The 14,346-nt window shown below is 34.3% G+C and overlaps 1 protein-coding gene across 3 annotated transcripts in view; it reads right to left on the bottom strand.

Moving 5' to 3' along the window:
• LOC137658468 (trichohyalin-like) overlaps positions 1 to 12,495 on the bottom strand; it is an 87,343-nt gene extending 74,848 nt beyond the window's left edge. For all 3 annotated transcript variants that reach the window (XM_068393204.1, XM_068393205.1, XM_068393206.1), the window contains exon 1: positions 12,342 to 12,495. The gene's annotated coding sequence lies outside the window, so the exon portion shown is untranslated. The remainder of the gene's footprint in view (positions 1 to 12,341) is intronic.
• Between the last annotated feature and the right edge of the window lie 1,851 nt (positions 12,496 to 14,346).

The following is a 14,346-nucleotide window of genomic DNA, read 5'->3' as shown; positions in this document are numbered from 1 at the left end:
AATAAATACTGAGACTCCCCTCACTGGCTATGCCTCCCTAAAAGGAAATGTGCTCGCGTATTCGAAGTCGAGTAGATGTTAGGTGGGCCGTCCCAAGGCTTTAATCCCTCTAATGAGATCTGTGACTACTGCTCCTACCCCTCCTCTAGCTGTCTTTAATGCTGACGAGATGTCTTCTTCTTCTTCTTCTTCTTCTTCTTCTTCTTCTTCTTCTTCTTCTTCTTCTTCTTCTTAAACAAAACCCTTTCAAACGTCGGAAAGTTTGGAATGAGTTGCGAGTCTTTTGCCAAACGCAAACAAACGGCGAAATGGGACAGCTATTGGGGTAAACTTCCAGTGATGAAGATGGGAGCCGGCACAGACGTACTAACAAGCACGCCCAGAGAGAGATGATTAGTGATTTCGACAAAAGAAAAAGAAATGGGTGAAAGTTTGAAATGAGTCTTTGGCAATTTGCTAAAAAAACTGCGAAAATGAACAGGTATTGGCAATTCATATAGAGACAACTCTTCAAGTACATATGTATAAATATCCGTTATATTTACGGTAGATGGAGAATTTGTATGATAAAGATTTAAGAAATTAAGGTTTAGAAAAATAAGAGTTAGGAAAAACTGCTCATAGGTAAATACAATTAATCAAATAAACCTCGTTGTTTTTAGAGCCAATTAAAATATTTGTTATGTCTTAAAGGTAAGATTTCCTAGTTACAAGTGAATTTCGAAATTAAGTAATTTTGGAAATTTCATTCAGAGGTCAATAGATAACATTTTAAAGCCATTTCACTTTTTTCTTTCAGAAATGTATGATCATAAACACAAAGAAGTCATATCAGATATCGTTGGCGTAAAACAAAATTAAGATCTATAAACGATATATTTTCTAATATACGTCAGATCTCATCTGTTAATAATAATAAAAAGAACATCCCTTAGGCAATGCTCAGATAATTAAAACTTTTGCATGGTTCATGTTTCCATCGAAGAACACAATACTTATGCTATACTAAGCAGCGTTAATAAGCTATCTACAACTTGAATTCAACTTTAATTCCACGGAAAACTTTGCAGGCAGAAATACTCAGTCGATATAGTTAGATATGTTCCAACGTCCGTACATGTATCCAACCATATGGGCTGTTTTTTAGATGTCACACTTGCATAAAAATGTTTCCGGTAACAAGCTGTTTATGTTAATGAATTAACGTTATACAAACTGAAGGTCAATTCGCTGTATTTTTAATACGTGAAAACACGAAAGCTCCTGACCATCTTGTGGTTCAAATCTTTCCTTTAGCTCGTCGACTCACTGTTAGTCGAACACAAATCATGATTTTTATCGACATACTTTGATAGTCGAACGCAGCTCATGATTTTCATCTAAACTTTCATTTTCATCTCAACTATAGCTTTGCTTCACTCTATATTGAATCCATTATATCTCTATGCATTTCATTTTGATTTTCAAATTATCTCGTACATTTTATCGTCCTTTTAATTTACTATGGAAAAATCGAATAACCTTCGAACGGCTGTCCTAAAAGAATGCGAAGGGATGTTCAAACGGTTGCTGATATTTTAATGGAGTGGGAAATCCACCCGAGAACTTGTGATTTATAATTGGAAACTTTTACCAAAGAGGGCTAAAGGAAAAGGTCGGGTGCCAGCAAAAGGGGAAAAGATGCACACACACACACACATATATATATATATATATATATATATATATATACACACATATATATATATATATATATATTTGTGTGTGTTTGTGTGTCTGTGAAAGTTTGTATGTGCTGTGCGTGTTTCTATACATACAAATAAATACGAGAGAGAGAGAGAGAGAGAGAGAGAGAGAGAGAGAGAGTGCATGTGATGTTATGCGTAATTGCATACATGTAAAAGTATGAGGCTAAAGGCACAGCAACAAGTATGCAAAAGAGAGAGGGGGCAGAGAAAGAAAAAAACCTGGATGGAATTGGCTGTGTAACCAAAGGTCATTTGTTCTGTCAGGGTAAACATATTAACGAGCATTTCAGAGAAAATTGTGTATTAGCCCCTCTGTATAAATAGATTAATTAAAGCACTAGAAATAAACATAAGCTTTAATCAACAATGAAATTAGAGGCCATTAAATGGAAAATGTCTCCTGAATCGTGTCGTGGCTCATTTTCAGTGGAAATGATTCATTTCCCGTTAAAAATAATAGCCATCCGGGTTCAAGTCATTTTCGCTAACAACACACATTGTAAAATCGCATGCCTGTCAAAAAATGACAATGTGCATAACAATAACGACACCTGATACATACTTTAAAAAGAGGCGATATGCGTGTAATAGATCTCCAAGACGTGTTTGAAAAATGTAATGTTGATACTGATGTTGATCTCCGGCAGTAACTAGCAATGGTCGTAAATATCGCAATTCCTGCTAAATGATTTAGGCACTTTGACCATATTAAAAGAAACCGGTATAAGCACGTAGGCGCTCTTAATAGAAATCATTTGAGCTCGTTGACCCTATTAAAGGTTGATGCTGTTATCCATAGCTTAACGTTTTCCTACCTTTTCTTCATTTTGTTATGGAATTATGACCCTCTCTCTCTCTGTCTCTCTCTCTCTCTCTCTCTCTCTCTCTCTCTCTCTCTCTCTCTCTCGAGAGAGAGAGAGAGAGAGAGAGAGAGAGAGAGAGAGAGAGAGAGAGAGAGAGAGAAAGGAATCTTTGATAACCCTGCGAAACAGCTAGTGGTCTTCAACATATGTTGTTCAACAAAGGTGAGTAGAGCAAAGGGGGTGGGGGGTGAGAAACGAGTGCATGCTGGAAGGCCTATGTTTGTCACAGGGCGTGATCATTAAATGATGTTGACAGTTCGACCCTTTGAAAGGAACGCTAAATGGCAAAGGGGATTTCCTCTCGTATTTTTTTATTTGTATTATTTGGATTGTTAACTTTTGCACGTTACAGGTGTTACCGGGGGGGGGGGCGCAGTTACGTAGTGAGTAAACAGACATTGATGGTCAGTTGCAATGAAGAGAGAAATATAAACAAATTAAACTTTTACGCGTTTAGGAGTTTTTGTCATGAAGATAAAGGGGAAATGCATTTAGAGAGAGAGAGAGAGAGAGAGAGAGAGAGAGAGAGAGAGAGAGAGAGAGAGAGAGAATTATTAAAGTAACATCCAAATTCTAGGTAAATAAACTACTTCCCTTAATAATATCATCTGAGATAACCTATAAATAGAGTAATCACATATCAAACAGAGAACATAAGAACCAAAATTAAGAAATTATATATTCAAGTATTCCATAAAACGACATTATAACCATATATCAGATTTTAAAAAAATAAAAATAAAAATGTATAAATTTATATATATTCAAATTTTCTGAAAAGGGATTTTTTTTTTTTTTTTTTTTTTTTTTTTTTTTTTTTTTTTCCGCAAATTTGCCAAATGACTTCCGACCCCTCTCGCGGCAGATCTTCACGGCTCAGCTCAAAAAATCACGACTCTCTTAGGAAATTATCCGGAAGAATTCGAGCTATTTTTCCATTTCACTCTAAGGTTATTTGAAGAACGCGCAACTATGCGGAGAATGCTCTCGTTTGTAGCTGCGCAAAGCTCTCCATGAGCATGTCAAGAAATGTAACATGATTAGAAAGAGTGAGAGAAAAGGAGACGGGTATTAAGTAGGAGGTAGAAAATTAGGTAATACTGGGCTCTATTAAGAGAGAGAGAGAGAGAGAGAGAGAGAGAGAGAGAGAGAGAGAGAGAGAGAGAGAGAGAGAGAGAGAGAGAGAGAGAGTTCAATAAGTAAGTATGAGAAAGGTCGCTTTATGTTGATTTGAGTTTGCAATTTGACGGAAAAAATCACTGGCGCTCGAAAGAGAGAGAGAGAGAGAGAGAGAGAGAGAGAGAGAGAGAGAGAGAGAGAGAGAGAGAGAGAGATTTTGTAAGCGTTACGTAATTAAGGAGCAAGTCATACCGCCTTTCAGAATAGAGCAAAACAAACCCATCTCTCTCTCTCTCTCTCTCTCTCTCTCTCTCTCTCTCTCTCTCTCTCTCGATCAAATATCGCATCGTGTATTGTTGATTCTTGTCCATCATGTAGAGGTCGGTCTCTAACTTTAGTTTTTCTATGGTGAACTAGTTCCTGGTTTCCCCATATGTCCCAATACATCAATTACTATTTATGCCTAGTTTTCCGACATTTACTTTCCATGTCTCCCTTTTTGCCTTCTTTCCCCAAACATTCATTCTAACACGAAATGTCCTTGATGGCTTTTCATTTGTTAAATCATTTCGGCATTTTCTTAAAAAAAAAAAAAAAGAGAGAGAGAAACATGTATTCCCTTATCCCATTTTACTATTTCTAATTTTTACTGCAATTTCTTATGATAGATTTTTTCCTTATCGTGGAATGCTAGTTATTCTAACATGCTCGAGTCAGGTATATATATATATATATATATATATATATATATATATATATATATATATATATATATGTATGTATGTATGTATTCATATATATTTGTGTGTGTGTGCTCGATATATATATATATATATATATATATATATATATATATATATATATATATATATATATATATGCGAGCACACACACATATATATATATATATATATATATATATATATATATATATATATATATATATATATATATATATATATATACATGTAAAGTTTTCCTACTCTGGAAATACTTGAGTGTAACTCCGTAACACACGACTCACGTTCTCGACCTAGATTCCATTTGACTCTTCTTGGATTAGCAAGAAAGAATTTTGGCGGTTTTTTTATTTCGGTGGGACCTTCGCTCGAGTTTCTCCCTGTGACTCTTCTTAACTTACAACTTTTTTCATAACATTATTCTCTATTTAGATATTTTGCAAAGGAATTTAAGGCCCACCTGTTTGTAGGTCTTGTCAAAAGATGTCTTTATCAATATGTTAACAGTCAATTGTCTTTCATAAATACATTTTATGGGTTTGTATGTGTATTAGAGTAATATGGTTATAGGTGTGAGTGTATTTACAGATGTAAAAGTATATTTACTTTAGGTAAATGATGGTCATTGATTTGTAATGGAGTCAATACCAACCAGTCGAACCCACACCATGAGCATCACTACATGTTGGAACCCTCAATATAAAGCTAATATTATCTGGCGCCGGCCTATTTCAAAACTAATGTCCATGACAACTGGATGATGGCGATAAAGTTACCCGAGGTATTTTTGGTCCCGTTACTCGACGTGTCATAATGAAAAGGTAACCTTTTTTCCATATTTTTTTTTTCTCTTTTACTTGGCAAGGATTAAGACCTGAACCAACGCCAGAACATTTACTTGTGGATAAGTTTCATAATCTAATCTGGTTGCCTTCATCTTCTTAGTGCATTATTATTATTATTATTATTATTATTATTATTATGATTATTATTATTATTATTATTATTATTATTATTATTATTATTAAATTAAATTCTCATCGCTTTTCGTCTGAAACAAACTACCATTTTGGCCAACATCAACCATCAAGTGCTATATGTTATAAAAGACGCTCATTAAATATATTTTGTGATAACAGAGATTTTTGTTAGATAAGATATAAGACGGCTTAATAGACATATGTGATAAATTTCAATGCTGCTTTTCACCGTGTTAATCATGAGGCCCGTGTTTTCAAACTTAAACAGTTGGGAGTGGGTGGGTCTTTTCTTAGGATTATTATTGAATTTCTAAGTAATAAATTGCAAAGAGTTGTTGTTGATGGGCACCATAGTGAGTATAGTAATGTGATATCTGGTGTTCCACGGGGCTGTGCTCTTGGCCCATTACTTTCCATACTATGTACACATGACACGTGGTTTGGCCTAGTAAACAAGCTCATTGGAAATATAGACGATGTTACACTTTTTGCTTCAATTCCATCTCCTGAATATAGATCTTGGGTTGCTGAATCCCTTAATAGAGCACCAGCCACCCGTTGAGATACTACCGCTAGAGAGTTATGGGGTCCTTTGATTGGCCAGACAGCACTACCTTGGATCCTTCTCTCTGGTTACGGTTCACTTTCCCTTTGCCTACACATACACCGAGTAGTCTGGCATATTTTTTTTACAGATTCTCCTCTGTCCCCATACACCTGACAACACAGAGACCAAACAATTCTTCTTCAGTAAGGGGTTAACTTCTGCACTGTAGTTGTTCAGTGGCTACTTTCCTCTTGGTAAGGGTAGAAGATACTCTTTAGCTATGGTAAGCAGCTCTTCTAGGAGAGGGACACTCCAAAATCAAACCATTGTTCTCTGTTCTTGGATAGTGCCATAATCTCTGTACCATGGTCATCCACTATCTTGGGTTAGAGTTCTCTTGCTTGAGGGTGCACTCGGGTACACTGTTCTATCTAATTTCTCTCCCGATTGTTTTGTTGAAGTTTTTATAGTTTATATAGGAGATATTTATTTTAATGTTATTCTAAAATATTTAATTTTTCCTTGTCTCCTTTCCTCACTGAGCTGTTTTCCCTGTTGGAGCCCCTGGGCTTATAGCGTTCTGCTTTTCCAACTAGGGTTGTAGCTTAGCAGTTAATAATAATAATAATAATGATAATAATAATAATAATAATAATAATAATAATAATAATGATAATAATAATGATAATAATAATAATAATAATAGAGATCTAGCTAAAATTAGTGCATGGTACAAATTACGGGCCATGAAGTTGAATCGTAATAAAACTCCAAGTATGGCTGTTAGTAGGTCGAGGACAGTTGCTCCTCAACATCCGGGTCTCAGTATTGATAATGTTTCTTTAACTTTGTATGACTCTTTTGAAATTTTAGGTGTGATTCTTGACAACAAATTTACTCTCGAGAAACATATTAGGTCTGTGTCTTTTTCAATTTCACAAAAAATTGACTTATTGACAAAGTCTTGGAAGATTTTTGGTGATTAATCTATTCTGAAGAAATGTTTTAATTCTTTCATTCAACCTTGTTTCGAGTATTGTCCTCCTGCCTGGTCTTCAGCTGCTGATTCTCATCTTAATTTATTGGACAGGAACCTATGGTCTATTAAATTTCTTATTCCTGATCTGGATATCAATCTCTGGCACTGTCATTCAATTAGTTCGTTGTGCGTGTTGCATAAGATTTTTCATAATTCTGATCATCATTTACATGCAGATTTTCTCGGACAGTATAATCCTGTTCGTAATACTAGGCAGGCAGTTAATTCTAATAGCCAGGCCTTCTCCATTATGAGGCTCAATACTACACAATATTTTAAAAGTTTTATTCCAGCTATAACCAAGTTGTGGAATGATCTTCCTAATCGGGTAGTTGAGTCTGTAGAACTTCAAAAGTTCAAACTTGCAGCAAATGTTTCTATGTCGAACAGGCTGACATAAATATTTTTTTTAAAGTTTATATATTAAGGATATGTTTTAATGTTGTTATTGTTCTTAGAATATTTTAATTGTTTATTACTTTTCATATAGTTTATTTATTTCCTTATTTCATTTCCTCACTGGGCTATTTTACCCTTTTGGAGCCCTTGGGCTTATATCATCCTGCTTTTCCAACTAGGGTTGTAGCTTAGCTAGTGTAATAATAATAATAATAATAATAATAATAATAATAATAATAATAATAATAATAATAATAATACTTGAATGATTGTTTTTCGTAATTATTTTTTTTCTTTTGTCTTTTCCTGTTTACCTGTTTACTTTCTAATTATTAAATAAACGTGGTTTACAATCACCTTTTATATAATCACATTAAAACGTCTAGTGATATTTTGAACTATTTTGGCGCTGGTTATTCAGGTAAATTTCTTACATAAGTAGACACTTACGTATTATGGCACACTAATCAGTTAAAACCCCCATAACCATACCCACACACAAACTCACACACACACACACACACACACACACACACACATATATATATATATATATATATATATATATATATATATATATATATATATATATATATATATATATATATATATATATATCAAATGAGTCATATATTCATTCTATCTTGGGAATATATATCCTCTGGAATTCATTTATGTTAATAGCTTCTGGCTGGGCAGAGATTCGAACCCCTGCCTATCCAGCCGAAATTATGTCTGGGAGGACTCACCAACTGAGCTATCAAGAGAGCTCAGTTGGTAGCGTCCTCGCAGGCATGGTTTTGGCTAAGAAAGCAGAGGTTCGAATCTCTGCCCAGCCAGAAGCTATTATCATAAATGAATTCCAGTGGATGTATATTCCCAAGATAGAATTCGTTATTAAATGCCATTGTGGTTGATATTTACATTGATTGAAATCACGTGTGTTAGTGATATATATTCATGACTAAGGACATATCTGAGGTTTTTGTCTTGCAGTGGACTAGACACGGATGCATTTTTTGTTGTTATATATACATACAGTATATAGATTAACATTTGCACATTTTTTTTTTTTTACAATCATACCAGTTCTCCAGTCGTATGAAATGCAGTAGCTTTTTTTTTCTAATTGGACCCATAACAAATATGGTTTTATATTTTATATTAATGCTATGGTGTTTCTTATCTATTTGCATTACTGTAGTTTTTCTGAAATCATAATGTTCCATAAGTTTCTCTTTAAAAAAAAAAAGCTGGAACGATATCAAAATGACGTCGATTATTTCAGTTTAGAATTCGCTCTATTTTCCAAATGCAAAATGTGTGCGAACGAAGAACGTCGTCTAGGTCGGTTTGAAAGATGTATTGTTAGGATAATGGAAGACTATATGTGATTATTTTTATATTTATTTATTTATTTCCTTGTTTATACATCTATTTATTCATTCGCTAAATTATTAGTTCATTTTGATAAAACTGGCACCCGTTAGTAACTTCTATAGGCGATGAGAATCACTATAGCTTTCCATATCATATGTACAGTACTGTATGTATGTACTCACTATAAGCAAATACTATTGAATTCGTAGCATTTGTGTATACATTTATAGATTTTATGTTTCCTTGTACTATATTATTGTTATTGTTATTGATATTTCGTGTATAAATCCTTTCATTGTAAAATTTTATATACAGTAGTTTAGATTTTGCACATTTTGGGAACGTCCTCCTGAATTTGCGAAATTCAAACTTATTATTATTATTATTATTGTTGTTGTTGTTGTTGTTGTTGTTGTTGTTGTTGTTAGTATTAATATTACTATTAATACTTAGCAATCTGAAACCCTTGTTGGAAAACAAACTGTTACAATCCTTGGGACCCTGACAGGAGGAGTAATCCAGCAAAGGAACGAAATGGGGGATTAAAAAGTAAAATATTTAAGGAAAAAACAAAAAAGATTCAAGTATATTTAGGTGAACAAAATTGTTAAATCGTTTATTAACAGATAAACTATGGAAAAAAAAAGACTGACATCAACCTCCTCGACAAAAAAGTTCCACCAAATTGAACTTCGAAAGTTCCACCAATTCAACTAACTGATTGGGATGGCCATTTCACAGTTTGGTCACTAGAAATGAAACTTCTCGAATACTGTGTAGTAATGAGCCTTATGTAAGAAAATGCAATGGTGTTAAAATAAACTGCATACCTAGTACTACGCGGTGGATGGTATAGTCTTGTAATATCTAAATGCAAAGTATAATCATAATTATGAAAGATTTAATTCAGCGTTTTTGAATTTTTTTATAGAAATCAAGGATAAGAAATTCAATCGACCTTAATAGTTCTTGTCCGATAATCCAAGATGGGCATATAATGCTGGAGACTAGACTAAAAAATATTACTCTAAGAATAAATTACCACAGGAAAGACTATCTTGGTATACATTTTTGTCCAATTGAAGAAGAAACAGACAGGACATGTTTCCCAAAAATAGATTTTGAATAAAAAAAAAAATCACACTTTAGATTATGTGAATGCAATTAAAGAATGCTTTAAAATATCTAGATGGGGAGGATCCAATTTCTTTTAACTAATAACTATCATACTTGGAATATTCTTAAAGTTGATTACCCAAAGTTTGCTCCGTATATGTCTGCATGTATGTACAATGGTAGAGTTTATATCCCTTCGTCAATGAAGGATCTTTTCTCAGGGTGCAGATCCATCATCTGATCTAAATCCATTGTTATTGGATCTGGATCCAATATCTCGTAATTTAGATGGATTGTACCCGGATTCATTTCCCTTGATCTTCGGGATCCAGTATCAGCTGAACTTGATTCAGTATCATCGAATCTGACCCATTGTCTTTTGATGTAGCTAGGTTGTCTCCGGATCCATCATTTGTAAATGTGGATCCATTGTAACTTGCTTTTCTTGATCCATTACCTGCTGATTAGATTCCATTGTCACATGATATTTTTGATCCTGTGAAACTGTATAATTATTACTGATTATTATTCTGTTTATATCTAGGGTAATTTGTGCTATCACTATAATCTTCGGATCTAACTTCCCTGTAACCATTTAAATTATTCAGAGATTAATTGTAGTAAATGTGGCTATTTGTCCCTAGGTTTCTTACTTCTGATTTCCTAGTGTTTTTGGTTATCTTCCCTTGCTCTTCGTTGATATCAATATATAGTTCATGACAATCCATTATCATCTAGACTTGATTGAGTATCAGTGTCTCTTGATTTAGCCAGGTTGTCTCCGAATCCACAATTTTTAAATATGGATCCATTGTCACTGGCTTTTTGTGATCCATTATCATCTGAATTTGATTTAATTGAAACATGATCTTCTTGATCCATTATCAGCTGAAGGGAATTGAATATCTTTGGATTGATCCAATGTCTTTTGGTTTAGCTGGTTTGCCTCTAGGTCCATCAACTATAAATATGGATCCATTGTCTCTTGACTGTCTTGATCCATTATCAGCTGAATTAGATACCATTGTTACTTAATCTTCTTGATCCATTACCAGCCGAACTGTATCATCTTTGGATTGCCCCAACGTCTTTTGGTTTAGCTAGGTTGCCTCAGGATCCATTGTCACTTGATTTTTTTTTTTATCCATTAGCAGCTAATTTGAGTTAGCGATTCTCTACGTAATCCAATGTCTAGCTGAGGTATCTCTGCATCCATTGTCAATATATTTGAACTAGATCTATTATCACCTTAACTAAATCAGGATTTTCACCAAAATCTAAATAAATAATTATTGATTGGAGGCTTTCCTAACAAAAAGATCTCATTGAACTCCGTCCAACAAACAAACAAAATAGACAAAAACTAAACATAAATAAACAAGACAACTCAAAACAAAAGGTAATGAGCTGGTTCCCGAATTACGTATTATAAAACTTGATGGAATTATTGCTGACAAGATACCAATAACTTTTAGAATCACCCTGCTAGTAGACAAACAGACAGACAGACAGCAAACCACTGATGAAACCTCACCCCCCTTTGAAGAGGTGTTACAGTATTTAGTCTTTCGCTCAGTCCTAAGAATATGACTCATTCTTGTGCGAAAAAGCAATTTTATTCTTCGTCATTACTCTGGTATTTTTATTTATTAATTTTACTTTTGAAATTCCAAACAGATTTTTATTAAAATTTGCTTTTTTTTTTTTTTTTTTTTTTTTTTTTTTTATTTTTTTTTTTTTTTTTTTATCATGTGATCTGTAGGAGTGTACTTCACGCGATGCAATCTAGGCACTCCTAATTGACCTTTGCTGGGTTTGTCCGAATAATATCTCGGCATAGAATAGGCCCATGCCTAGGTGCCGGCCCATTTGGCTCTAGCTCATTACGATAAGTTCTATCAGTAGACTTAACTAATCTCTATTACGAGCAGTTGCACTATTTTATAGTCAGAGATAGTATGGTTTCTCATAATCTTTTGGTTATATTGTAAATAGTATGATTGTTAAAACGTTTATTATTTTAGTAAGAGATTTTTACCTCGTGTGTCAAGTCATATGTGATGCAGCATTGAAAATGTTACAAGGGACAATTATTTTTATAAATAATCGCGTCCGTAAAGCTTTAGGTGAAATTTCTCTAGCTTAACCATATTCAACGTTTAACCATCCCTATCCTACATCAACCTTCATTTCTAATTTTTAAACGTTTATCTAAAGACATTTCTTTAACGATGAAGCTGCACCCTCTGTTTATATAAAGAATCCCAAATAAAAAAAGACTCACGATGTGACCCATTACCAACTGAGCTCCACGTAAGACCCAACACTAAGGCCGGTTCCTCGCGACACCTCGATATCCCAAACCTCTTTCTCTCTGCCTTCAAGAAGAAGACTGGTTTTCACGACTTACCTGAACTAAGCAGCAACTGCCTTGTCGAGTAGCAGCAGTTGTCGCTACTTGAGGAGGATGAGTAGGATGGGGAAAGAGAGAGAGAGAGCCCTGATGCCCTGTCTCCACACACACTCACACACCCGCCACTACTGCACACACAAACGCCCCCTGAAATCTCCGGTAAACATGAGTAAACCCCCTTTACCCCTCCCCCCCTTAGTTGGCATTTCCCCTCATCCTTCCCTTCTTTCTCCTCGCTTCTTCCTCGTCCCTCCTCCAGTGCCCCTCTTGCCCAACCCTCGTGACTCCTTGCCCACCTTGGCACCAGACCACCCTCCAATTATCCCCTTACCGCTTGGCACCCGTGCGGCTTCTACCTGCCAGAAGTCTTACGTCATGGCGCCCTCAGCGGGACCCCATACCCGCCGCCAGTAGCGCATTTCGTGACCTGTCGAGGACACAGGCATGTTTGTTGCCGGCACACAGCAGGTCATTGCATCAAACACGCAGCTAGAGGTTCAGGGCAATATCTTATACACAAATACAGTTGTATTAATGTTTATCCAACACGCAAATAATTATTTACATTAACACCCAACTCGTAACTACGGTTGTTCAGATATATTTCAAACAAGCAAGAAAAAAATATATATTGAATCGGTATGAAACACGCAAATACAGCTGTAGCAACTTTATGTTTAATAAGCAAAAACATGATTTTAACAAGATATTCAACAAGTAAATGAAGCTATACCAAATTTACAACCTGCAAGCAAACAAAGCTTTGAGGAGAATTTTCTTCTTCAACCTGGCCATTTGATTTGTGGTCTCTCTATTTCAGTGTTTGTTAAATTTATAATATTTATTCCTTACAAAATAGATGGTAAAGCAATCATTTTCCAAAATGTTTTCCTATTAGTACTTAACTGCAAGTTTTCGGTATAACTGAATGCATTAAGTTAGCTAGTTTTTCCGCTTTTTCTATCATTAACCTTTTCTGAGTTTTAAATATGTTTCCATTGTTGTCTGTTTTAATTTATATCAAATTTCTACTACTTTGATTCCCTCTATGTGACCTGGCTTTTCGTTCATATTGTAAATCATAATGTATTTCTACTAAAAGTTTGGTATTACACTGAATTATCTATATCCTCTGCAATCACTAAGGCATCATCTGCAAAGATTAATTATCATATTCCACTCATAACCTCCATTTCTTGTTCTATACCTTTCCCTAAGTCAATGCCTGTAGTATCTTCTTGATAAATATTTGCAATTGCACTTATGATTTTGGTGTTGAATATATATTCTTTTAAAACTTCTATTAATACCTCACTTTTTACTGAGTCGAAGACTTTACTAAAGTCCATGGCAGTTACTATTAGAGGTTTCTTATTTCTATAGCTCTCTTCTACACAGTACTGTAATATAAAGATGTTGTCTTCTATCTTACCTCCTCCTGTAAATCCTGCTTGGCGCTCATTATCTTCCTCATTCATTCTTTCACCATCATCATGAATATTTTATATGAAATATTTAATAGGGCTATAGATTTTAGGTCTTTTTCCGTCATCTTTTTTTTCAGTCATCTTTGTTCTTGACTTCTTCCGCGTTTTTTTTTTTTTTTTTATCCAACTCTTTTTGGTAACATTTCTGTAGGGTTTCAAGACATGTTTTTTTTTTTTTTTTTTTTTTTTTTTTTTTTTTTTTTTTTTTTTTATCCTAGCGCCTTATAGAGCTCGGGCTCAATGCTATCCGGTCCTGCTGTTGTTTTTTTATTTTATTCTTTGCTTTTCAGGCAATTCTTTACTTTATCTGTTGTGCTTGTTGGGTTTCCCATTGGTTTTATTTTCCCTTTTTGTTACCATCACAAGGTCATAGTGTTCTCTAAGTATGTCTGGGATATTATATCCATCTATTCTTGTGATATCTTCCTGGTGCGCTATTTAATTTTCATATTCTGTCCATTTTTCTTCATTCCAAACTAAGTCTATTTTATTTTCATGCTTAAAATATATGGTTT

Source organism: Palaemon carinicauda, chromosome 19 (genome assembly GCF_036898095.1).
Source record: "Palaemon carinicauda isolate YSFRI2023 chromosome 19, ASM3689809v2, whole genome shotgun sequence".
Lineage (NCBI taxonomy): Eukaryota > Metazoa > Arthropoda > Malacostraca > Decapoda > Palaemonidae > Palaemon > Palaemon carinicauda.
This window is presented reverse-complemented; position numbering and strand designations above follow the sequence as displayed.